At 38.7% G+C, this 26,694-nt stretch overlaps 1 long non-coding RNA gene across 1 annotated transcript; it reads right to left on the bottom strand.

Moving 5' to 3' along the window:
• Positions 1–2,137: 2,137 nt before the first annotated feature.
• LOC112448571 (uncharacterized) lies at positions 2,138–12,520 on the bottom strand. Its single transcript, XR_003036967.2, has 2 exons — positions 12,173–12,520; positions 2,138–2,369 (listed from the first exon to the last, which is right to left on the bottom strand). It is a non-coding gene; the product is annotated as an uncharacterized lncRNA (long non-coding RNA).
• Positions 12,521–26,694: the final 14,174 nt, after the last annotated feature.

The raw sequence follows: 26,694 nt of genomic DNA, 5'->3' as shown, positions 1-26,694 counted from the left end.
CCTTGGTATCTCTAATTTTCTTGAAGAGATTTCTAGTCTTTCCCATTCTGTTGTTTTCCTCTGTTTCTTTGCATTGATCGCTGAGGAAGGCTTTCTTATCTCTCCTTGCTATTCTTTGGAACTCTTTCTATTAATTTTTTTTCCTTCTGAGGTTGGGATTCACAATCTAATATAGAGAAAGAGAAGTAGAATTGTGCAGCATAATGAAAAAAAATTTTACTTTTGACCTTGGATCTAGTCTTACCTCTAACTTTACCAGTAAAATTATGTTACTTTAATCAAGCCACGTGATATCTCTGGGCCTTATTTCTCTTACTTGTATAAATGACTCAGTTGGACAATATAATTTCTAAGATTGAAATTTCTTTCTTGAAAGATGAAATTTTAGTTACTACACAGGTGTTGACAGATTTATTCCAAGCATGGAATAGATACTTAACACATTGAATACATATTTGTTAAATGAAGGAATCCTGTGTGATGGGTATTTTTATGCGTCAACTTGACTTGGCCACAAGGTGTCCAGAAATTTGACCAAACCTTACCTGGTGTGTCTGTGAGGCTGTATCTGGATAAGCTTATCATTTGAATCAGTAGACTGAGTAGAGCAGATTGCTGTCCTAATTGGGTGGGCCTACTCCAACCAACTGAAGATTTAAATAGAACAAAAAGGCTGAATAAGAGGAAACTCCTCCTGACTGCCTGCTTGAGCTGGAATGGGTCTTTTCCAACCTGAAGCATCAGCTTTTTTGGGGTCTCAAAGTCTGCCAACATTTGAACTGGAACTTACACCATTGGCGCTCTCTGGCCTTTGGACGCAGACTAGAATTACACATTGGCTCTTCTGGGACTGTAGCTTGCCAACTGCATGATGGGGTACTTCTTGCCTTCATAATTGTGTGAGGTAATTCCTTATAATTTATCTATCTATCTATCTATCTGCCCATCCACCCATCCTATTGGTTCTGTTTCTCAGGGGCACCCTAATACCTCCTGTGTATGTTCATCTCCTTAATCCTTACTTCTCTACCTATATCCAATTAGACGTTAAGTTTTGTGAATTCTTCTTCCAAATTGTCTGGGATCTCTCCAAACTAAATTTACTGAATTGAAGCTACTGTTAATTTTTTAAAACAATGCACAGTGCCTTCCTTTGTTCAATATCTCTTCCCACAAACCTGCTTAACAAGTGGACTAACAATTTTCTAAATGTATCAGTTCAGTTCAGTTCACTCAGTCGTGTCCGACTCTTTGAGACCCCATGAATCGCAGCACACCAGGCCTCCCTGTCCATCACCAACTCCCAGAGTTCACCCAAACTCATGTCCATCGAGTCGGTGATGCCATCCAGCCATCTCATCCTCTGTCGTCCCCTTCTCCTCCTGCCCCCAACTCCTCCCAGCATCAGAGTCTTATCCAATGAGTCAACTCTTCGCATGAGGTGGCCAAAGTATTGGAGTTTCAGCTTTAGCATCAGTCCTGCCAAAGAACACCCAGGACTGATCTCCTTCAGAATGGACTGGTTGGATCTCCTTGCAGTCCAAGGGACTCTCAAGAGTCTTCTCCAACACCACAGTTCAAAAGCATCAATTCTTTGGCACTCAGCTTTCTTCACAGTCCAGCTCTCACATCCATACATGACCACTGGAAAAACTATAGCCTTGACTAGACGGACCTTTGTTGGCTTTTGAATATGCTATCTAGGTTGGTCATAACTTTCCTTCCAAGGAGTAAGCGTCTTTTAATCTAAATATATATTTTATTATAAATAAGTGACCTTTTATCTAGATAAGTTTTGAGATTTCTTTTTTTCATGACATGTGCTTTAATGAAATTAAAATGTAGGACTACTGTACAGATTAGTTAATTTTTAAATGCAAGGGATTCATTTGTATTTAAAAGGACAATGGGGAGTAAATAGTGAGTAGCAAACCATTGGTATCAAGGTATGTAAAATGTAAGATCCATGAAATGTGTGTTAATAATGTGGATGTATTAGAATCATAGCTTCCTTTTTATAAAAGCATAATTAATTAAGTAGACAACATGCTAGGTATTGGAGAAAGAAAGATAAACTTATCCTTAAAAAGTTGTCTAGTGGAGGAGACAATGCATTATATTAGAGGGAAGAATCAAGTATTATGACTGAAGTTGCTTTATTGTCTTGTTAAATGGGATATTAGTAATATAGTAGTTACTTTATACTGTTATGGATTTTAGGTTAAAACCAACTTGTGCTTCTTTTTCTTGTTACATGAACACTGCAGATTATCTGTGATGTTGGTGAATTTGGTTGGTCTCTCTTGGGTTCCACATGTCTTCTCATCCTGGGAGTCATGTTAAGGGGTCCACGTTTGAACATTCTGTTCCTTTGATGAAGACAAGAATAAAAGAGACAGAGCCAGAATGTATGCTGGTGTGCAAAACTTCTGCTCAGACTTAAGGTACATCTGGTTTACCCAGATTTCATTGGCCAAATCAGGGCACATGTCCAAGCCTCAAAAGAGCAAATACTCTGCCTTCAAGGAGCATGGCACAAGTAAGAAACAAACAAATTATTTGGGAACAAATAATGTAATCTACTACAAGATGTAATACATGTAAACACATAAAGGATTTACTGCATCTGGCACAGAGTCCACATATAATGTTTATAATTACATGATATAATGTTTGTAATTATACAATAATATCAATAATAATGATAGTGGCTAAATGGTAAAGAAACACTGATAATGCAGTAATCTCATTATTGCAGGGGACTGTAGGACATCACTATAGAAGAGGAAATATTGGGCCAGTAGTTCAGGGGAGAAAGAGAGGAAGGTAGCTCCAGATGGAAAAATACAGTACTACAGAAAAAGAGTCAACTAGAGGCAGAGTAGGCATAGGGCTTATTAGCCTTCCTGAAAGTAATGTCTTATATCTAACTAGTTATAACATTTATGATAACTTCCAGGAATAGAATATTTAATTAAAAGTAGCTTAAATTGCAAAACATGTGTGTATCACTGAACAAGAAGTCAGTGGTGAATTTCAGGATTCATTCACTACTATAAGCATGTTTTCACTAAGGTGTTTCACCTTTCCAACTTCTACTCTTAGGGTGATGGCTTTTGTCCTTAGATCTTTCTTCCTGTATCCACATGTTAACTTCTGAGGCCCAAGGTGTCATGACCTCACTCAGTAGCATCTAAATGGGGGTTGAGAGTATCTCTTGGTATCCCTCTCTCTTTTTTAAAAATCAGGTCTGAAAATATTTTTCAGAAGCCCCCTTCAAAGCTGAATTCTTATGTTACATTGGCTAGAACTAGCTCAGGTGTCCACTTCTACATAATCAGTGGCAAAAAGGAATGGAATTACCATGATTGATTTAGCACAATAATGGTATGAGGAGGTTTTTACCTTCTCTAAACGCATTTCTTCTTCTGGACAAGAATAAAATCAAGATTCTCTTAGCAAACAAGAGAGTAACAGCTCTTAGGCCTTCCATATCTCCCATGCACAGATATGAGATTTGTGTTTTCTATTCAAGATGTGTTGGTAACATGGAGATGCAGTACAGGGTCCAGGGTTTTGTGTGACAGCCTCCTTTGCCTTCAAAATTTTCAGAGGTTTGGCAAGTGTATGATCTGATTTATATGACAAACTGAAATAGACTTCATTGGGAAAATATCTACCTGTCCTTTTTCCTAATAAGCACATTTGGTAGATCTCTTATCCTATTATTTTTTTTCCTTTTCTCTATTGATATATTGTGGCAAACTTCATCAACACTGACAATTTTTGTGGTTCTAGAGGTTGGAAAGTCCAAGATTAAGATGCCAGTAGATTTAGGGTCTGGTGAGAGCCCACTTCCTGGCTCAGAGATGGCTGCCTTCTTGCTCTGTGCTCTTTGTGTACTCATCAGGGCATCAGTCCCATATGCCTCCCCCCACCCCCCATGACCTTATCTAAGCTAATTATCTCCCAAAGTCCCCAGAGCCAAAAACATCACACTGGAGGTTAGACGTCAGCATACAAATTGGTTGGTGGTGGGTGGGGGCGGGGGGGGGGGCACAAATATTCAGTCCATAGCAATACATTATAACTTCTTTTTTGAAAAAAGACTCCTTAATTTTGTATAAAGCCAAAGGACAAAGAATGCAGCAGTATACTCCCTTGAAATGTACTCCTCGTTGTGCCATTGCAGAGGCCAATTTAAACATCTGATCAATTTGGAGCTTTCTTGAATGGGATGTTGATTCCCAAGAGTAACTGCAGGGAACAGTAAATGCCCACGAGATGGCATGAGTCAACACATACGCACACACATAGGATTTAAAAAAAATGTTAAAGCTTAATTTATCACAATGAAAAAAGTTAAGGTTCTGGAGAAAAGGTAAAACTCATCTATTTTCCTCTCAATCCATATTCTAATATTCAGACAGCATTGTTCTGTGACTCATCGGACTAATCTCTCTGTTTATGACATATTTCAATGCCCACACATTTTTAGTTCTTATGACTTTCTTTTGCTCATAGTTTGAGTCCATTATGTTAGCTCTTCATCAGTGTATTAGAGAAGTCTCTACCACTTTATCCTTCAGTGTCTTATGTTATAGGCTTTTTGCTGCCCCCTCCCTCCAATCCCTACTGCCTGATAGAATTTAAACCACAAAATGGAGAAAAAAGAAGAAACCAGGATGCATGGAGTTTATGGGAAAGATTAATCATGAGAAAGAATCTGAAAAAATAAGAAAACAATGAGGACAAAGCAGCTAAAAATGGCTGTATAGTGGGTGAACCCCTTGAGGAAAAAGACTTCATAACCATGGAGGAGGCAGAAGGGTTTAGTCAACACAGTTGGTATATAAAAGGCAGATCCTGCTTTTCCCAGTTCGATTGGTAATTTTAACTTTTAAAACATTGAACAAATAAAGCTTTCTCTTAAATATTTATGTCAGGATTTATGGCCTATCTCTTGAATTTTCCTGCTGAAAATAATTAGCAAAAGCATGGGCACAGCAATTTTTAGATTCATTTTAGCAACTTACTTATTCCCATTATATTAAAAATACTCTGAAGAAAACATGTTTAAGGTAGATGGAAGTTTCTCTAGGAACAAAGGCATAATCAAGCATGGTTCTAGGCAACTTCCATTCAGCATCTCATGCAGTCTTTCAACAATCCTGAGAGGTGTGCTTATGTTCATTTGATATACAAATGAATCTAACCTCACAAAGTTCAAGGAATTCACCTAGGGTTTTCAAATGGGGAACTGGGACTTGAGGCTCTCTCTTTCACTCCAAAGCCTGTCTGAATCATTCTCTATCATGCTTTTAAAGAGGTCCACACTAAGTTGGCTCAGTTATGTCCAACTCTTTGCAACCCTATGGACTGTAGCCCAGAAGGCTCCTCAGTCCATGAGAGTCTCCAGGCAAGAATACTGGAGTGGGTTGTCATGCCCTCCTCCAGGGGATCTTTCCGACCTAGGGATCGAACCCTCATCTCTTAGGTCCCCTACATTGACAGGTTCCTAATCACTGGTGCCGCCTGAGAAGCACCTTTTAAAGAGTTGGATGAGATTAAAAAAAAACAAAACAGGTTTAGAAGAGCATTAGAATGAATTTGGGGAGAAGGAAAAGGCAACCCATTCCAGTGTTCTTCCCTGGAGAATTCCATGGACAGAGGAATCTGGCGGGTTACAGTCCATGGGATCACAAAGAGTCAGACATAACTAAGTAACTAACACTACTGCGAGAATGAATTTGTGATAAATATATCAATTTTATATACTCACTAATTTAGGAAAAGCTATGCTTGCTTCTTTTAATTGTTATAACTTTATAGTTCCTTTATAACTTTATAAAGTTATTATTATAACTTTAATTGTTATAACTATAGTTCCTTTTTCTTGCTAGAAGTAGAAATTGTTATGTAGCTTTGACTTAAGGGCTTATATTTTGTTTTTAAGTTAATATATACTTATTGTATACTGCTGGTGGAAAGGCAAATTGATAAAATCTTAATGGGTACAAGTTAGCAATATATATTGTATGTATATTAAAAATGTTTATATCCTTCAAGCTAATAATTATCCTCCCATGTACTTGGTCTAAAGAATCTATTACAGTCTCGAGATTATGTCAAGGATGATTATTGCAACATTACTGTAATTTCAAACATTTGAAATGGCCAACAATGGATTATTGATTGAATAATTCAGAATTTAGCCATGAGAGGAAATTCTATGCAGTCATTAAACATTATAATTTAGAAGAGTAATAATTTAGGTGAAGATTTATTAACTGAAAGGTTAGTTTACAAAACAGTGTGTAAAGTATATTCCAATTTAATTTAAGTTTAAATAAATATATCTATTAAGAATATAATAAGCAGACATGCCAGAAAGGTTAAAGATGATTATCTGGGTTGAAGAATCACAGACAATTTTAATTTTGTCCTCATGTAGACAACGGGGTCAGATTGAGAAGGAAATTACCCCTCTTTTCTTCCCTAGCATCTTTTCTTCTTGATGCTCTTTATTTATTTATTTTTTTTAATTGTTGAAGTATGGTTGCTTTACAGGGTTGTATTAGTTTCTGTTGTACAACAAAATGTATCAGTATACATATACATATAGCCATTCATTTTAAGATTTTCTTCCCATTTAGGTCACCACAGATCACTGAGTAGGGTTTGCTGTGCTAAATTAGCTATTATTATTTGTTATCTATTTTATACATGCGACTTAGCAGCAGCAGCAGCAGTGTATATATGTCAATCCCAATCTTCAAATTCATCAGGAAGAAAAAAATCATACAATATTGCTTATATATGGCAACTAGACAAGGGTACAGATGAGTATTTGCAAAGCAGAAATACAGTCACAAATGTAGAGAACAAACTTAGGGTTACCAAAAAGGGGAAGAGGGAGTGTGATGAACTGCAAGACTGGGATTGATGCTCTTTAAATCAGTTTTAAACTATGACATGTGAAACCTGTGTTTGTGCTTAGCTACTGGTATTTTTGCCCTTCCTTGCCATAGCCTCTCTCCACCAATCAGGCCTACCCTCAAGAGGTCAGTTTGGACACCTGAGCTACATCTCAAAGTTTGGCAAAACATGGCAGCAGTAAACCAGAGGACTCATTCCATTTAAATAACCAATGGTTTTAGACCCGTATGCATCTTCAATGTAGTAATAGGATCAAGGAAGCCCTTCCCCAATCCACTAGGCTTTCTCTACTGCAGGGAGCAGGTGTAGAGGCCAACTGTAATATTATTGAAGTAACTTGTCTTGCAACTAGTCAAGAATTTTGGGGAGTGGTCACCTTAGTGAAGTATTCAATCTGACCTAGACTTTCTTTCTGTACCTTATTACTGGCTGTTGATTTGATAAGCACCAGAAACAGTCTTAAAAGGGTGTTGAGTGGATTTTAGATCATGCCAATCATTACATTTTCAGAGGTGGTGCTTTGAGGGGATACCTTTCACCAGATTCTAGATGGGAACAGAGTTCACTTGTCTGAGCTTTCTTACTTCTCGTGTAAGGACAGAGGCACAAAAGTATTCATGAAGCATCTGGCGAGAACAAATTTTACATATTGCAATAAGGATATGAGGCAACATGTCTCTTTCCTTTGTATTCTTCATCTTAAAGTGAAGTGGCTCAGTTGTGTCCGACTCTTCGCGACCCCATGGACTGTAGCCTACCGGCCTCCTCTGTCCCTGGGATTTTCCAGGCAAGAATACCGGAGTGGGTTGCCATTGCCTTCTCTAGGGGAAGTTCCCGACCCAGGGATCGAACCCGGGTCTCTCTCATTGTAGGCAGACGCTTTACCGCCTGAGCCACAAGGGCAGTCACTTCATCTTCAAAGGTCAGTCTATTTATAAAAAATCGTTGTAAATGCCTTCCCCAGTGGTCCAGGGGTTAAGAATCTGTCTTGCAATGCAGGGGACACAGGTTTGACCCCTGGTCGGGGAACTAAGTTCCCACATACTACAGAGTAACTAATCCACGCCCACAACTAGAGAGTCCATGTGCCGTAATGAAAGATCCTGCGTGACGCAACAAAGGTCTTGTTTGTGGCAACTAAGACGATGCAGCCAAATAAATAAATATATTTTAAAAAAATGGTTACAAATGGATATATGCAACTTTTTTCTTAGAGAACACCCTAAATTGCAGATGCTTTCATAATTATTCCTAATAGACATAACATACCTAGTGCTTTGTGCTAGGTCCTGTTCCAAGTGCTTTATATACATCAGTTCATCTAATCCTCACACCTCCATAGGTTAATTATTGTTATTATTATTATCACCATCCCTATTTTATAGATGAGAAAATAGGCTCAGAGTCCCCAGCCCAGGGTTATACAACTAATATGGTGAAGCCAGATTTGGAACCTAGGCAATCCGGTTCTACCATCAGATACTGCCTTGGGTTAGTTAGATATCTTTCTAGCAAGTATTGATATTGATAGGCCTGATTTTAATAGCAACAGCATCATCCCAAACACCTTGTTTAACCATAATTGTCATTCTAGGGGATGATACCAGCAGATAAGTTTTCCTTTGCTAAAAGCTGATATAAAAGGCACCCATCACTTGAAAGACAGCCCTATAGTTCCACATTGCAAAGAGAAAGTTTATGTTATTCAGGAGATTGTCAGCTAAGTGTTTGAATTAAAAAAAAAAAAAGATATTAGAGGATTTCCCTGATGGTTTAGTGGTTAAGACTCCTTGTTTCCAATGCAGGGGTTGCGGGTTCAATTCCTGGTCAGGGAACTAGGATTCTGCATGCCATGGTGCATGGCCAAAAAAAAAAAAAAAAAGTCATCAGTATCAGTATCTGAGCTGAAACCACTGAAACCAAGCCAGAGGTGACCATACTTTTCAGATTATGGTAATAGGCTTGGACTGAGATTACAAACTTTCTGCAAGTGGTAGGCATCAGACCCAATGTTTAATTTCTTGCTCTACCACTTACTGTTGAGATGACTGTATTTATTTAGTTTTTCTAATTTGTTTTAAACATTGATCTTGTGTAATTCTGCTGCTTAAAATCCTTCAGTCTCTTCTAATTTCTTGGTAAGTAAAATCTAAACTCTTGAACATGACCTGCAAGAACAAGTGAAATCTTGTTCCTGTCTACTTTTTCAATTTCACAGGGTACTTCTTTCCAGTTCAGTCACATCTCACTGGCCTCACTGGCCTTTCATAAGTTCCTTACAGTTCTAAGAGGCTCTTCCCTTTGCTTGATACATTATTTTTGATCCTTTCACCTGCCCACTCATCCTCCAGGTCTCAGCTTAGATGATCCTGCCTTAGAAAAGAGACTCCCTTCCCTGAATTAGTTTCCCATCCTTTCACTTTATGGCCCTTATTCCAACTAGCCGTTGAACATTTATTTATGTAATTATGTTTTAACATTTGTCTCTCCTACTCTTGTTAGCTCTTTGTAGTAGCTACTACAAACTCTGTTTGGTTCCCTATTTTTTATCTAGCATGTAGTATAGTGCCTGGCAATATATAGACATTTGATAAACATTCATTAAGTAATGAATGAGCCTCCGTGCCTTCATGTACAAAAGGGGACTTTCTAAGATTGCTGGGCAGATTAAATGAAATTTATTCACAAACACTCACACATTCTCTGTCTAGTATAGTTCTAACATATTAGTAGATCCCAAATAAATACTATTAGTTTTTTTGCCTTTTTCCTTTGATAGTCATGACTCCACTCTGGGTTCTGTTTAGCTTCTCATAAGTCATGAATGAGGATGATGAACAATGGCTGGTGGAGATGCTAGGTGTGGGGAATGGGAGAATTCCAGGAAGATGGAGCAGTGTGAAGGTAAGCAGAGAGACAGAACATCGAATGCCAAGTTTGAAGAAAAGACGTTCTCTTGATAGACTAAAACTCAGACCTATGTAAGAGAACTATGGTAGAAATGTCTGGATAAAATAGATTTGAATCAGATTTGGCAAGTCTTGTTAAGGAGTTTGGAAGGGATGTTGAGTCAGTGGTACAGATTTTGGTGTTATTTGCAAGCTTGCTTGGGAGGGAAGAAAATTCTAGTGGGATACTTCACTAGCAGCAAGAAGCAATGCAGAATATCACCACCAGTTAGGCTTGTGTATAGAACTGACTATCATTTCCTTGGCTATTTTTTTCTTCTTCCACTTGAGTGCCAATACTTTCCAACTCTGACTTAGTTTTATTTAGTTTTATTTCCTCCTTATTCTGTTCTTCTCCCTGAGTGTCTCATTCTGTTTACCTGTTATAGGACTGGACTATCTCTTTCATACTTATGAGCCTTAAATCTTAGTTCAGAGCATTAGCTCCAGATTCCATCTAGCCAACACTCCCTGGACTTCCCTAAGATATGTCAATCCTGATGTTTCTAAAATCCAATCCACTATCTCCCCCCAAACCTCTTCCTATTTTGCCTGTCTGTAAGATATAGCATAAGCATCATCCATTCAGAAACCCAAATCACCGTCCATTCTTTCTTGCTCTCTTTCCCTCCCGTGTGGAAGAAGCAAGTCCTATAGATTTTATCTTGCTCAGTTCAGTTCAGTTGCTCAGTCTGACTCTGCGGACTTTAATCTTGACTATTCTCTACTTACTCCTCTCTTCTTCACTCTCAGTGGCACTGCGTTAGTTCATGCTTGATGAGTCCTCACCTAGCCAACAATAAGCATGTCCCAATAAGTCCTCTCATCTCTAGTTGAATATTTTCTTTCACTACTTTAAGCAATTTTTCTAAGATGCAAATATGTGTGACTTCCTGGCTTAAAATGCCTGTTTCTCTTTGTCCCTGGGATGAACCCTAAGAAGTTTAACATCTTTATTTTGACCTATGAGGTGTACCTCTTCCCAGGTGGGATTATTCCAAACCCTCTTCAAGCAAATCTGCTCTTTTCTCCTATGTATATCACTCTATTTTCAGGCCAGACCGAGTGCCTAGCACAATGCCAAATATGTAGCAGGTTTTAATTAATATTTGCCAAAACAAAATGTCCTTAAGGTTGAAAACAGACTTGGACATGGCTTTCACATGGCAAGTAGGAAGAAAAAACAACAGAGCCAGGAACGAGTGAAAATGGGTGATGAAGATAAAGAACGGTTACTGAATTTAGAGGAGGTAAGAATAGACCTTGGAATTAGAGAAGGGCAAGAGTAATAAAATCAGCTTGCCTTTGATTTCTAAAGAAGAAGGAGGAGGTCAAAACTGTCAAACATAGCAGGAGGGTCAAAGAAGAAGAATGAGAAAAGATGTTTTAATTGGGCTATTAGGAAGTCATTGGTGACTTGGGAGATGAGTTTTAAGGAATCAGTGGGTGGAAGGTAGAAGCCACATGGTAAATACTAAGGAATGTGTGACAAGGAGGTTGAGGCAAGAAGTGCCCTTGAGAATTTTAATCATAAAATGAAGAATGTTATCATGGAGTTCACGTTATAAGCAGCCATCCCCCTTTTTCCCCAAAGAATGCATATTACAAATATCCTTCCAATTAATTTGGGAAAGTTTAAAAATGTAATGTAGTTAGGTTTTACACATTCCTCTCTCCACACCAACTACTTCTAAATCTTGGAGAGATTAGTAGGATAAACATTGTACATGTAAGGAACTGGGTTTGGTTGGAGAGAAAGAAAGAAAAATACCTTTTTATATGTTACTTACCCACTTTTTCAGTTTTTCAAGGCATTTGTGCAGATTTTAAAAGTAATGCATATTTATTACCATTGTAATATTGTCATATGAAATCATACATAATTCCTCTGCCCTGAGAATACTATTAACATATTCATATTATATGTGTGTTAAAGTATAAATATACCTATTGTATAACTTAATTTTAGCATCCTGGCTCAAAGTTTCAATGATTAGATAGCAGTGAGGTGGGTTTATTCATTGTTTGGAAATTATTGGAGCTGCATATACCTATTTTTTCCCCTCAGTGGAAGCTCCCACTGCATTTTTACACTTAACACTTGTGCTGTTTGAGTGTAGTCTAACAGCACTGAGGAATTTATGACAAAGGTTTGTGAGTAGCAGGCTAAGGGGCAGAGTTGCTAGGCTTAGCGACCCAAAGAGAGACGGTCAATCAATAGCATGTTGTAAAAATTCTACAGAATAAATAATTCAGGCTTTCCTCTTCCTCCAAAATAAACTCACCATCTCAGTGGTTCTTGACGGACTTTTCATTCCCTGACTGCTACCCTCCATGACGTCATAGTTCCTTTGTGACCAGGCCAATGGTCACCCAGGGATTATAACCAGGGGTGTCCTAAGACTCTCCAAGGAGAAGCAGTTCTTACAATTTTCTGAGCTGTCAGAGGACACGGAACTATGGACATGAAAGCTCTTGTCATTTCTTACCATATTTCTAGCTGGCAGCTATGGGACCTAGGATTGGACTCTCTATTGAAGCTTTGGGAGAAACTCAAGATCTCCCCTTAAAAAGTTCCACCAGGTTTGAAGAAGAGAGTAAGCAACGCAGTTACATTGTTTTAGTCCTTTATGGACTCTGTGGCCTCCAGGCACCGCTTTTTAGTGTTATTTGAAGCCTGCCCTGTCAACTACAGAGGACATGAAACTAGCCTGACTTCTAATGCCAGCCGCACTCTAGTATTGCTGTCTTCCCTGCCTTTTACAGTATTCTTTACATGTCATGCCAGAAAATAAAATAATAATTCGTGAACCTTTTTACCCCGATAAGTGCTCACACAATGAATTTAATTAAAATCCCCTTTATCTATTATACTGAAAACAAGGGATTAACAATATCCATTAAAATGACTATTACATTCACATCAACTGGATTTCAATACCTGACTAAAATGATATGAAGGAAGCCATAATCATGTGAGGCCCAATATGGTGTATAAATTTTAAACCTTTCGAAACCCTAAATTATTCTAATCTGCAAATGTAATTATCATAAATGTCAGTCAAACTTTCTCATGGCCTCTTTCTGTTGAACAAAAAGAAACAAATGAAACTCTGAAGGTTTTAAGTTTTACAAACTCACAATTAACTCCTCTATGACCAGTGGACTGTCAAGTTGAGAAGAAAGAAGAAATTTTTAGGTAGTTTAGGACCTGAAATACAGTTTGCAGAAGAGATAATCAGGAGATTATGGTCAATGATTTACAATATTCCTTTGAATTCGAGTTGGTTGGATGATAATGCCAATAACTTTTTAACAGTAGCTATAGAGTCAGCTTTTTGCTATAAATTTGTAACATGACTAAGAATCTCTATATAATATTCAACTTTATATAGTAGGTAAGGTTGTTGCTTTCCTTGACACCTTTAACAAGTAGTGTTCCAGAGCCACATTTAAGGTTGAGACATGAAGTAAATAAAGGTAGCTATCATCTCTCTTACGATATCAAAGGGCATATTTATCAAAACCCAATGCTATTGCTCCAGGAAAGGGAAGAAAACATATTATTTCTTGAGAAGAGAGAACCTAGTTTTAATTGAAGCACTGTATTAAAAAATGATGACCACAGAAGAGATATACACTTATTTTAGTTCATTCTTTACCATCATTTCCAGTTATGCATTGTATCTAAGCTACGCATTCTAACTCACTACAGGGATAAAAGTTTTTTATCTATGGGATATTTCCTTCTGGAGGACAAAAACGCCAATTCTTTGCATGTTCCAGCTCCCTTCTGACATCAATCATTATACAGTCAAAATTCCAAACTTCAGCTAAAAAGAAGACAAAGAACTTCGTAAACAGCCCTCTAATTACACACAGATTGTAAAATTGCCTGAAAGTTATCTGTTAACCTGTTAGATATTTAAAATGAACTCCACAAACCAGGGAAGTAGCCTTGTTAAGACCTTCCTCACATCATTCCCACTTTAAATCACATCAACCCAGGGCTCAATCTATATTCCTTTTTCCTTTGTGATTCTGTTTTTAACCCTATTTGGTATTTGTCCCTTCTCCATTGTTGGGAAGGTCTGAAAGTCTGTCATATTGAGCCTGCTGCTTCTCCATTATTTGCTTTGAACAAATGCTATTATGTTGCCCTAATAACCACAGTTGTGTAAGCATCTATCAGTCTCTTTTATCGTGGCCTTATTTCTATATATGAAAGTGATTTGCCCTCCCTGTCTGCTGATGACTTCCATTGCTAGTATTGACACATGGCTCAACTCTCAACCCTTAACTCTTGTCTGCTCTTTCTTTCCCTCTCTCCCACTGGAGCAATTTTAGCCTTTATCCTAAAACATTACTCTAAAATTAATGAAACTAGAGTGGCCATAGATCTTCAGTGACCAAAAAGGCAGCAGAAAGACTGAATTGCCAAATTTTGGGGAAAAAAAAAAATCTCAACTCGATGCCTCATTTCTGAGGCATGATTATCATCTCTACTAATGGATTGCTATGCTGACAGCATTATTACCCTCAAGAGTGCCAAGGATTTTAATGAAACTTGAGACTGGATGCTGTCTTTGGAAGCTGTTACAGGGACAGCCAGAAGTCCTAGCGATGCCGCTCTAGACTGCAATTGTTTCAAACTAAAGATCTTTCGGGGGTTTCCCAGGTGGAGCCGTGGTAAAGAACCCACCTGCCAATGCAGGAGGCACAAGAGAGGTTGGGATGATCCTCTGGAGGAGGAAATGGTAACTCACTGCAGTATTCTAGCCTAGATAATTCCTTGGACAGAGGAGCCTGGTGGGCCACAGTCCATGTGGTTGCAAAGAGTTGGACATGACTGAGCAGCTGAGCACACATGTACACACAGAGGTCTTTGGAGCAGGCCAGATTCTGACCTTGTGAATTCTGACACGCCTGTAAATGTTGACTATGCCGTGGATGTTCCTGTTGGTGATTTTACCATGAGGCCATACTTTTCCAGATAAGACTTTGAATGAGGTCCAGAAGCACAGGAAGCAGGATTAGGAAGAATTTCTATTGCATCTCTTCAAATTGGTTGACTACATGTCGCAAATGAGTAAACTGAGGTTCAGAGAGATTAAATACATTGTCAAAGGTTCCTCAACAATGAAGTGGTAGAGTCAAGATTCAAACTCCAGCCCTCTCCTCATTTTATCATGCCTCTGAAGTGGAGTTTGGAGTCCCTAGTCTCTGTGGTGGACACTGACCCAGAGTTTTGTGATGATAGAACAGGTGGAAGCAATTCTTCATGGCGCCCTAACAACATTCAGACTCAGAGCAACGTGGAGCAACGAAGAGAATGCTGACAAACATTGTGAGCTCACTTGGGGCAATTATTCAGCAGTTGTGAGGTGAATCCTAAAGCACCTACCGAATGTAAAAACAGTATCTGCAGCCTCAGATCAGGCCAAATCACAGGTTTTATGTATTGGATTGACCAAAAATTTCATTCGGCTTTTCTCAACGGTTTTAAGAATTGGATTGGCCAAAAACTTCATTCAGCTTTTTTCTGCAACATGTTTCAAACTTTTGGATCTGCCCAATATTTTGTGTTATTGGCTTTAGCTGTTTGGTGTGTGCATGTTATGCATAGGCATATGTGTGTGTTGTTAGTGTTGTGACTAGTCATGAGATTAGTCTGATCCTTATTTACTTTGTAATAAACATAAAGCATACCTTTTCTGGAGGCTCAGACGGTAAACCATCTGCCTAAAATGCGGGAGACCTGGGTTCGATCCCTGGGTTGGGAAGATCCCCTGGAGAAGGAGATGGCAACCCACTCCAGTACTCTTGCCTGGGAAATCCCATGAACGGAGGATCCTGGTGGGCTACAGTCCATGGGGTTGCAAAGAGTCAGACACGACTGAGCGACTTCACTTTCACTTTCTGTAGTAATCAAATCCTATTGGCCCCGCCTTCAAAGCTAATCTGAAATCTGACTATTTCCCACCACCTCCTCTATTACCATTTTAGCTTAAAGCCACCATCATCATTTGCCCGAATCACTCTAAAACCTTCCTAACAATTGTCTGTGTCCTCCTACATTCTGTTTTTACCTCGCAGTCTAGTCAGAGTGCTCCCTTTACAACTTGTATCAGTGTCCTCGGAGGCCTCCTTCACAGTTGTATTATATGCATCCCTGAAAAGTCCTTAAGAGCCTACGAGCCTCTGCATGGTGAGAATTCTGCTCATCTTTGGATCCATTTCTTACATGCTGCCCTCTCTCTGCCCTCGCCACTGCCTCCTTGCTGTTCTCGTCCATCAAACATGCTTATGTGTCAGAATCTTGGCACTTTCTGTTCCCCTAACTGGAGGCTCTGCCTTCCACGGTGCGCTCTCATTCACTCACGCATCTTACATCAAAAAAGTCTTCCTTAAGCCCTGCTCCTGCTCCCCGCCCACTGCCCACACATATTCACTTTCTTTAAAAAAAAAATTAAAATGTGTTTTTGGTCTTTTTTTTAAATGAATATGTTCATTTTTAATTGGAGAATAATTGTTTTACAGTGTTGTGTTAGTTTCTGCCGTATGTCAACATGAATCAGCCATAGGTACACACATGTCCCTCCCCTCTGGAAACTCCCTCCCACTTCCCACCACATTGCACACCTCTAGGTGGTCATAGAGCACTGGGTCTGAGCTCCCTGCATCATACAGCAAATTCCCACTGGCAATCTATCTATGTTGATCATATAATATATATGTCTCAATGTTACTCTCTTAATCGGTACCTTCCTCTCCTTCACTTTCCACAAGTCTGTTTTCTATGCCTGCATCTCCATTGCAGCCCTACAGATAGATTCTTTGCTGCCATCTTTCTAGGTTCCGTATACCTGTGTTAGTATACGATATTTGTTTCTGTCTTCCTGACTGACTTACTCTGTATAATAGGTTCTAGGTTCATCCACCTCATTAGAACTGATTCAAATGTGTTCCTTTTATGGCTGAGTAATATTCCACAAACAATGGGATATTACTTTGCACAATATTCTATTGTTTATGAAATATTACTTTGTTATGGATAAAGAACACATTTTCTTTATCCATTCATCCACTGACGGACATTTGCTTCCAGGTCCTAGCGATTGTAAATAGTGCTGCAGTGAACACTGGGCTCCATGAGTCTTTTTCAATGACTATTTCCTCAGGGTATACACCCAGTAGTGGGGTTGGTGGGTCATGCCTAGTTGTATTCCTAGTTTTTAAAGGAATCTCCATACTGTTCTCCCTAGTGGCTGTATCGATTTACTTTCCTACCAACAGTGCAAGAAGATTCCCTTTTCTCCACACCCTCTCTGGCATTTACTGTTTGTAGATCTTTAAATGATGGCTACCTGCCTCTTGAGAAATCTGTATACAGGTCAAGAAGCAACATTAGAACTGGACATGGAACAACAGGCTGGTTCCAAATAGGAAAAGGAGTGCGTCAAGGCTGTATATTGTCACCCTGTTTATTTAACTTATATGTAGAGTACATCATCAGAAACGCTGGGCTGGATGAAGCACAAGCTGGAATCAAGATTGCTGGGAGAAATATCAATAACTTCAGATACGCAGATGACACCATCCTTATGGCAGAAAGCAAAGAGGAATTAAAGAGCCTTTTGATGAAAGTGAAAGAGGAGAGTGAAAAAATTGGCTTAAAACTCAGCATTCAGAAAACTATGAACATGGCATCCGGTCCCATCACTTCATGACAAACAGATGGGGAAACAGTGGAAACAATGAGAGGCTTTATTTGGTGCGGGGGGGAGGGGATTCCAAAATCACTGCAGATGGTGATTGCATCCATGAAATTAAAAGACATTTACTCCTTGGAAGAAAAGTTATGACCAACCTAGACAACATATTAAAAAGCAGAGACATTACTTTACCAACAAACGTCTGTCTAGTTAAAGCTATGGTGTTTCCAGTAGTCGTGTATGGATGTGAGAGTTGGACTGTAAAGAAGGCTGAGCGTCGAAGAATTGATATTTTTGAACTGTGGTGTTGGAGAAGACTCTTTAGAGTCCTTTAGACTGCAAGGAGATCAAACCAGTCCATCCTAAAGGAGATCGGTCCTGAATATTCATTGGAAAGACTGATGCTGATGCTGAAACTCCAATACTTTGGCCGCCTGATGCGAAGAGTTACCTCATTGGAAAAGACTCTGATGCTGGGAGGGATTGGGGGCAGGAGGAGAAGGGGACAACAGAGGATGAGATGGTTGGATGGCATCGCCGACTCAATGGACATGGGTTTGGGTGGACTCTGGGAGTTGGTGATGGATAGGGAGGCCTGGCGTGCTGCAGTCCATGGGGTCACAAAGAGTCGGACACGACTGAGCGACTGAACTGAACTGATTCTGACTGGTGTGAGGTGAGGCCTCACTGTAATTTTGATTTGCATTTTCTAATACTGAGTGCCGTTGAGCATCTTTTCATATGATTATTAGCCATCAGTTTCTCTTCTCTGGAGATATGTCTGTTTAGGTCTTCTGTCCACTTTTTGATGGGGTTGTTTGTTTTTCTGGTATTGAGCTACATTAGCTGCTTGTGTATTTTGGTGATTAGCACTTTGTCAGTTGTTTCATTTGCTATTATTTTCTCCCATTCTGAAGGTTGTCTTTTCAGTGTGCTGCAGCGTGAGGGATCTTCATCCTGTTGTGCGGGATCTTTCCTTGTGGTGCATACACTCTCTGGTTGTGTCTTGCAGCCTCAGTTGTTGGGACGTGAGGACTCTGTATTTGTGGGGTGTGGGCTCTGGAGCAGGTGGGCTTAGTTGCTCCATAGCATGTGGGATCTTAGTTCTCTGACCAAGGATTCAACCTATATTCCCTACATTGCAGGGTGAACTCTTGGCCACTGGACCAAGGGAAGTTTCCACATTTACCTTCTATTCTTGGCTCTGAATGACTTTTCTTCATAGCATATAACACTGACTGACATCATATTGTAGATCAACTTTTTTTTTTTTTTGCTTTGGTTTGCTTTATTTTATGTCTCTCCCACTAGAATATAAGCTCCAGAGAAGTGGGACAATTTGGGGCTTATTCATCACTCTGTCTTCAGTGCCTAAAGTGTCAGACATATAAGTTTTACAATAAATATCTTCAATGGATTAATGAATGAAAGTAATTATTTAACAACTTCAAAAGAAGAGATGCACATTTGCTTTGTATCTCTGACAATGAGTGAAAAATTTGTTAATAAGTGCATAATGGAGCTCTGATAAACTAACATTTATTAAACTTAGACTAGGTTCTGGGAATACAAATAAGAAACAATTAATGCAGTCTAGATTTGAAGAACTACTGCTGGAGGAAGAGGCATATAGATAAGTGTTATGATACACAGAAGCAAAAGTTACTGTGAAACTTAAGAAGGTTCAAACCTGGTCAAAGCAGAGGAGAAATTAGACTCAGAGAAAGACAATTAGAATTTCCAGAGGTTTCTTAAGGAGGTGATTGCTCAGTTCAGTTCAGTTCAGTCAGTCACTCAGTCATGTCCGACTCTTTGTGACCCCATGAATCGCAACATACCAGGCCTCCCTGTCCATCACCAATTCCTGGAGTTCACTCAGACTCATGTCCATCGAGTTGGTGATGCCATCCAGCCATCTCATCCTCTGTTGTCCCCTTCTCCTCCTGCTCCCAATCCCTCACAGCATCAGAGTCTTTTCCAATGAGTCAACTCTTCGCATGAGGTGGCCAAAGTACTGGAGTTTCAGCTTTAGCATCATTCCTTCCAAAGAACACCCAGAGCTAATCTCCTTTAGAATGGACTGGTTGGATCTCCTTGCAGTCCAAGGGACTCTCAAGAGTCTTCTCCAACACCACAGTTCAAAAGCATCAATTCTTCGGCGCTCAGCCTTCTTCACAGTCCAACACTCACATTCATACATGACCACTGGAAAAACCATAGCCTTGACTAGACGGGCCTTTGTTGGCAAAGTAACGTCTCTGCTTTTGAATATGCTATCCAGGTTGGTCATAACTTTCCTTCCAAGCTCAACTGAGGGCTAAAGGATCCTTAGGATTTATCTAACAGAGAATGTGGGAAAGGCTGATCTAAGAAGCAGGAGTAGGTACATATGAAAGTGCAGAGAGAGAGACTGAGAGAGTGAGAAGGAGAGTGAGACAGACAGAACGATTGACTTTAAAGACCTTCAGTGGATCTCATTCATGCCCCATTTATTCGTGAATGAAAACGGAGAGAGAGGCAGGAGATTGTGCCTTAAGACAGACAGGTAGCAGGTTTCTTGGTAAAATGAACAACAAAAAAATCTTTTTTTCCAAGAAGCTTCAGAGAACCTTATATTGACTGAAACTTGGAAATTTTTAGAACCGCTTTATGGTTCTACTACTTGAAGTTTGAAGGTGAAAACTTTGCCAACATAGATTCTTCTAGTTCTAATGTAGGGTGACACTTTTCAAAGCACTTTATTTACTCTAGATATATAATATGTTTCGAGATTTCATATAAAAAGTGTCTCTTATTATTAATCTGAAATTACATATTTGTAGCCAAGTTCTCAATGACTCAAAAATTTCAGCTGAGTCCCAGAAATTTTGGCTGCAAACACTAAGGCCAGCCTCTCCTGATATCAAAAGTAGCATGGGATCTGTAAAACCAAAGTTCTCTGTGCTGTTGTTATTGTTCCATTGCTAAGTTGTGTCCAACTCTTTGTGACCCCATGGACTGCAGCATACCAGGCTTTCCTGTCCTTCACCACCTCCCGGAGTTTGCTCAAATTCGTGTCCATTGAGTCAGTGATGCCATCCAGCCATCTCATCCTCTGTTGCCCGCCTTGTCCTGGGGGTACTGTATTGATATAAAAGTCTTATGGCTCAAGCCTCCGACTGCAGACAGCGTTATATTCCACAAATAAACCTTGTAGTGCGAGGACTAAGTGGGCCTTATGGGGATTTGAATTTGAGATTTCAGAGCTTCTAAGTATTTTAGCTGATGCTCAGACAACCACCTGATTCCTTCAGGGCTTTTTTGTTCTACCAGTGGAGGAACTCAACATAAATAATCTATGGACAAATTCTGGCTCTTGTGGTGGATTTGTTAGAATCTTTTGGAACTTACACACTTCCAGAGTTGAACTCATGCCTCCTGAACTGGCCTAGAACACTAGTGTTGACCCCTTCACAAAGATCATATTATGTGGCAACATCTCAGACATTTTTATTATATCCAGTTGGAGAAACAAAAGACAAAACCAAACTCGCTGAAAAAATTCACTGGATTGAGTACAGTTTCTCTCTCTCTTTTTTTCACTTTGGAGAGAAAGCTCTCATAGGCTTTCCAGCTGCGTATTCCTTCAGAGTTCACTGTGACCAAATTCACAAAGCTGTTTTCTGGCATTACTGATAATTATGCAAGCAGATGTACCACTGAATGCTTTGATCTTAATGGTTGTGAATTAAATCAGCTTGAGCTTTGTCAATACTTTTAAGGGGAAGTCTACAAGAAATGGTAAAGGTCTGAAGCAGTAAACCTTGCTTTTTAATACAGTTGAGTTCGAAAGTGACCTGGAGTACAGTAGTTGTCCAAGAAGGCTTTCTGTGTGTCCAGAAGTTTATTCATGATGTCATTATCCTTGATATCAATTTTTAAAAGATGGCAGTAATAAATTACAGCAATTTTTAATTTAAAAATTTTGGCAATAAGTGATACTTGGTATTTAAGAAACAGATAGGCTTGAGGAGGCCCAGAATCTAATCCAAAGATTCAGCTATTATTTTATGTATTAATAAGTATTTCCCTTAATCATCAGCATCACCAAAAAATGTATTCATATCTGGATCTGTTTTAAGTCCTATATTTCCAGCTGTTTATGGAAATACCAGAATTACAGCATGGGGAGAAAACTCATTCTTTCCTCTCCTTTTCTAGGGCAACTACTGTTTCTCAACTCTGTGGTTTCTAAGCAAAGGAATAATAAAGTTGTCAGGACACTACAGATATAAATGAGGTAGCATCTTTTCCTTTTATTTCCGAATTCATTAAGTCACTTTGGTGTGTTAATTCTTTCATACAGTGGCTCTTAAATCTGTTTTTTCCTCTTTATTCCCATGATCTTGATTCATGTTCTTACTACATTATTTGGAATTTGTGGAGGACAAAGACACTCTCAAAGAGTCTTAGACTCTTCCTAAACAGTTTAATTTCTTACTGTCTCTCTCTCTCAATCTTCTGTATATCCCTAAAATTTTAGGCTTCCTTAAATCCTATTTTGTCATGATGACCTTTACAAAAAGTTCAAGCTTTGTGTCTGACTTTATTTGTCCCCCAGTGATCCTTTATAGCTGTGACTGTTATTCCCCATTACTCTGTGGCACATATCATTCATTCCATTTTGACTTTCTCCTGCACTCTGTGCCATATCATGGCCATTCTACTCGGACACATAGAAAGAGTCCTGGACTGGGAGTCAGAAAGTGTAGGTCTTGGTTCTACTGCTGAGAATTATCTATGTGGACTCGGGCTTGCCATGCACCCTCCTTGGATTTCAAGTCAAATATAACTCCAAAAAAGTTGCTATATTGATATCAATAACATGAAAAGTAAAGACAAAGGAAAAAGATTACTTGTGATTTTGAGAAGCACTGAAAATGATGAAAGGCTAAGTTTGTAAAAATGAAAACATTCTCAAGCCTTGTGGCTCAGCTGGTAAAGAAACTGCCTGTAATGTGGGAGACCTGGGTTTGATCCCTGGGTTGGGAAGATCCTCTGGAGAAGGGAAAGGCTACCCACTCCAGTATCCTGGCCTAGAGAATTCCATGGACTCTATAGTCCTTGAGGTCACAAAGAGTAGGGCACGACTGAGCAACTTTCACTTTCATACTTTCAAGTTGTATGTATACATCATTACCTCAAAAATTTAAATCAAAGATTAATAAAATCGCAGGAAATATACTACAAAATACCATCAACGCTGGTGATATATCTTTTAGTCTCTGATAGCGCATGTCAACTCAGATACTTTTATATCTACATGCATAGAAAATTTAAACCAGAAAATCAGAAAGCCTGTTCTAACTTACCTATATGGAACATTGTATCCGTCAACTGGATAAAAAGTATTCGTTTCAAGCACATACAAAACATATGAGAACTGACCCTGTGCTGTAACATAAAATTAGTCACAACAAATTTCAAAGGATTGGCAACATAAATGCCATGTCATCTGATCACATGCATTCTAAGTCACTTCAGTCCTGTCCGACTCTTTGTGACCCTATGGACCATAGCCTGCCAGGCTCCTCTGTCCATGAGATTCTCCAGGCAGGTAATACTGGAGTGGGTTGCCATGCCCTTCTCCACGGGATCTTCCTGACCTAGGGATCAATCCCCGTGTTTCGTAGTCTTTTGCATTGGCAGGTGGGATCTTTACCACTAGTACCACCTGGGAAGCCCGAAAATGAGGAAAGATGATAAAAATCAACAAAACCAGAAGTTCGTTTTTTTGAAAAATACTAATGAATTAGATGAAATTCTGACAATGTTAATTAAGAAAAAAATGGTGAAAATTACAAATAAACATTATTAGGAATGAAAAAGGGACAGATGTTATGCAAATTAAGACATATTATAAATAACCTATGGCAAAATATTTGAAATCCTAGGAGAAGTAAATAAACTATAGAAAAATACAACTTCTGAAACTGACCCCAGGAATTCAGTGTATAACTAATTATATAATCATTAAAAAAGTTTCATTAGAGTTTAAAATTTTTCTCACAAAGGAAAAATCATGATCAGATGATGTTATGGATAACTTATACTAAATTTTTAATAAAAAGATAATTCTAAACATTATAAACTCTTGAAGACAAAAAGATCATTCTCCAGCTAATCTAAAGAGACTAATATTACCTTGATACTGAATACCAGGCAAAACTATTAAAAAGTACTAGGGCAATCTCATTATTAAACACAGACATAAAATAATAGCAAATGAAATCAAGTGATATATAAAAGATATAATCATGACCAAAATAGGTTTACCTTAATGATAGTCTAATATCAGTTAAATAAATGATCACATTAACAGAGTAGGGAAAGTCAAATGTCACATCACTAAATAGGTTTAAAACAGCATTTGGTGAAACTTAATATCCATTTTAAATAAGAATTCTTAACAAACTGGCAATAAAAGAAACTTTCCTTATTCTCATGCAAGAAGCTACAAAATCCTATAGGAAGCATCATTTTAACTGTGAAATATTTGAAAGCATTCCCTTTCATATCAAGATAAAGTCAAAAATTGTTTACATAAAAAACTCTGAAGATTCTATAGAAATTTTCTTACAGTTAACATGAATTTAGCATCATTGCTAGGTATAAAAGCCACATACTAAAGTTCATTGTTAGATATAATAACTATGTAATAGTCTGTGAGCACCGAAGAACTGATGCTTTTGAATTGTGGTGTTGGAGAAGACTCTTGAGAGTCCCTTGGAGTGCAAGGAGATTCAACCAGTCCATCCTAAAGGAAATCAGTCCTGAGTGTTCATTGGCATGACTGATGTTGAAGGTGAAACTCCAATACTTTGGCCACCTGATGTGAAGAGCTGACTCATTTGAAAAGACCCTGATGCTGGGAAAGACTGAGGGCAGGAGGAGAAGGGGATGACAGAGGATGAGATGGTTGGATGGCACCACCGACTCAATGGACATTGATTTGGGTAAACTCTGGGAGTCGGTGATGGACAGGGAGGCCGGGCATGCTGCAGCCATGGGGTTGCAAAGAGTCAGACATGACTGAGTGACTGAATAGTCTGTGAGGATTAAAATGAATAATGTGTATACAGCACTTATCATTTAAAACTCAAATGACAAAATTGCTATTAATATTTTAAAAGTTGTATCCCTATACATTGGTGAAAAGCAGAAAATATAATTTCAAAATATTATGTTAGTCTGGGTTTCTTCAGAATCAGAGCCTAAAACCAGGGTTTTTGTGCAGTTAGGTAAACTCCAGGAGATAGTGAAAGACAGGGAAGCCTGGCATGCTGCAGTCCATGGGGTGGCAAAGAGACAGACGTGACTTAATGACTGAACAAGGACAACAAGGTAAGTTGAGAACCTGATTCCACGTGGCAGTTGTGACACATGTGGGGATGACTAAGAAAGGAATGAAAGCCCAAGATATAAGTCTGTGTTATTGATCTGGCCATGTGGGTTCTGGAGAGCTTGTGAAATCCATCTCAGAACTGTCCTCCCAGGGTAGGACAGGGAGAAGCATTTATCCACAAACTTCTGTCTACCAGTGTTCAAGGATGGACTCAACAAGGACTAACTCTCTTGCACTTTCTGATGCCTACAGAGGAACATGATGAGTTAAGCATGTTCTTAGTAGGGTTGTGCATTAGAAAAATGTACATCAATGGGTTAATACATTCTCATGTATCCCAAGGGCTTTCCTGGTGGCTCAGTGGTGAAGAATCTGCCTGGAGATTCCTTAGATGTGGGTCAATCTCTGGATCAGGAAGATCTACTGGAGAAGGAAACAGCAACCCACTCCAGTATTCTTGCCTGAGAAATCCCATGGACAGAGGAACCTAGAGGGCTACAGTCCATGCGGTGGCAAAGAGTGGGACATGATTAGCGACTAAACAGTGTATCCATACAAACAGAGTGCTACTCAGTAGTGAAAATACATGACCATCCCTATGTATATGTATAAGCATCAGCATCAGTGTGGATAAACAGCAAAACTTCATGTTAGGGAGAAAAACATGTTAAGGAGAAAGAAAAGAGTAATATACACAGCATGATTAATTCCTATAAAGTTAAAGCCTAAAAATATGTTATTTAAGAAAAACCTACATAAGTGATAAAACTATAAGAAAAACAAAGATATGATATATATGAATTCAAGGTATTTCTATTCCATAAGGGCTTTTAAACTAATGTCATTTTTTCTCCCCTTACTCTTTAGTGCTAAATACATGGGATTTTATATTATCATTGTTTAAATTGTTGAGATTTGTTTAATGTACCATTTTATGAAACGTTTCAACATGATAATAAAAAAAATAAAAGTTTCAGTGACAGAGTGTTCTCATAAATAATTCTAGACATGTCTACTTTATAAACTATTTCTTTACATGAAGCTGAAGTATTCAGCACTTATTCTTTATTTGGTCTATAAAATTTCATTGAAAATCAAATCCTTCTTATACATGACAGCTTTTTAAGTACTCCAAGACGGTTGTCTCTCTTTAGGTTTCTTCTGTTCCAAAAATCAACCATCCTTAAATCATGTTTCTAGCACATCACCATTTTGGCTACCTTCCCCTAGACACGCAGCCAGAACTGAGTACAACATTCCAATTTGTTCTGGCCAGTGAAACGTCTGATGGGACTATTAACTTGTTTGGGACACCACGTTTATTGACGTAGCCTAAAATTGACCTAGGTTTTTGAAGCCCTGTACACCTCATTTATTTAAATTGGACTCCTCATTATTTCAAACCTTTAAGTCTTTTTCATACAAAGTATATGTAATAAGATTTTCTCATCCTATACTTGTGAGGTTAATTAAAAAAACAACAACAACTATGTTTAGGACTTCACATTTACCTCTGCTGTTACCCTGGAACTTGGTTACGTTGTTGTGACTTGTTGAGATCTTTCCGTCCTCTTTCTGACATCCATGTGCTTTTCTTTGTAGTTGTGTATCATCAGATTTGATAAGCAGTCATTTGATTAAACAAATATTATTTAAAGTTGCCGTGTATGCGGCAATGTGCGAGGTAATTGAGATTCACCCCAGAAGT

The sequence above is a fragment of the Bos taurus genome, chromosome 10, assembly GCF_002263795.3.
Source record: "Bos taurus isolate L1 Dominette 01449 registration number 42190680 breed Hereford chromosome 10, ARS-UCD2.0, whole genome shotgun sequence".
NCBI classification, from domain to species: domain Eukaryota; kingdom Metazoa; phylum Chordata; class Mammalia; order Artiodactyla; family Bovidae; genus Bos; species Bos taurus.
The sequence above is the reverse complement of the archived record's forward strand: the minus strand, read 5'-3'. Positions and strand labels throughout refer to the sequence as shown.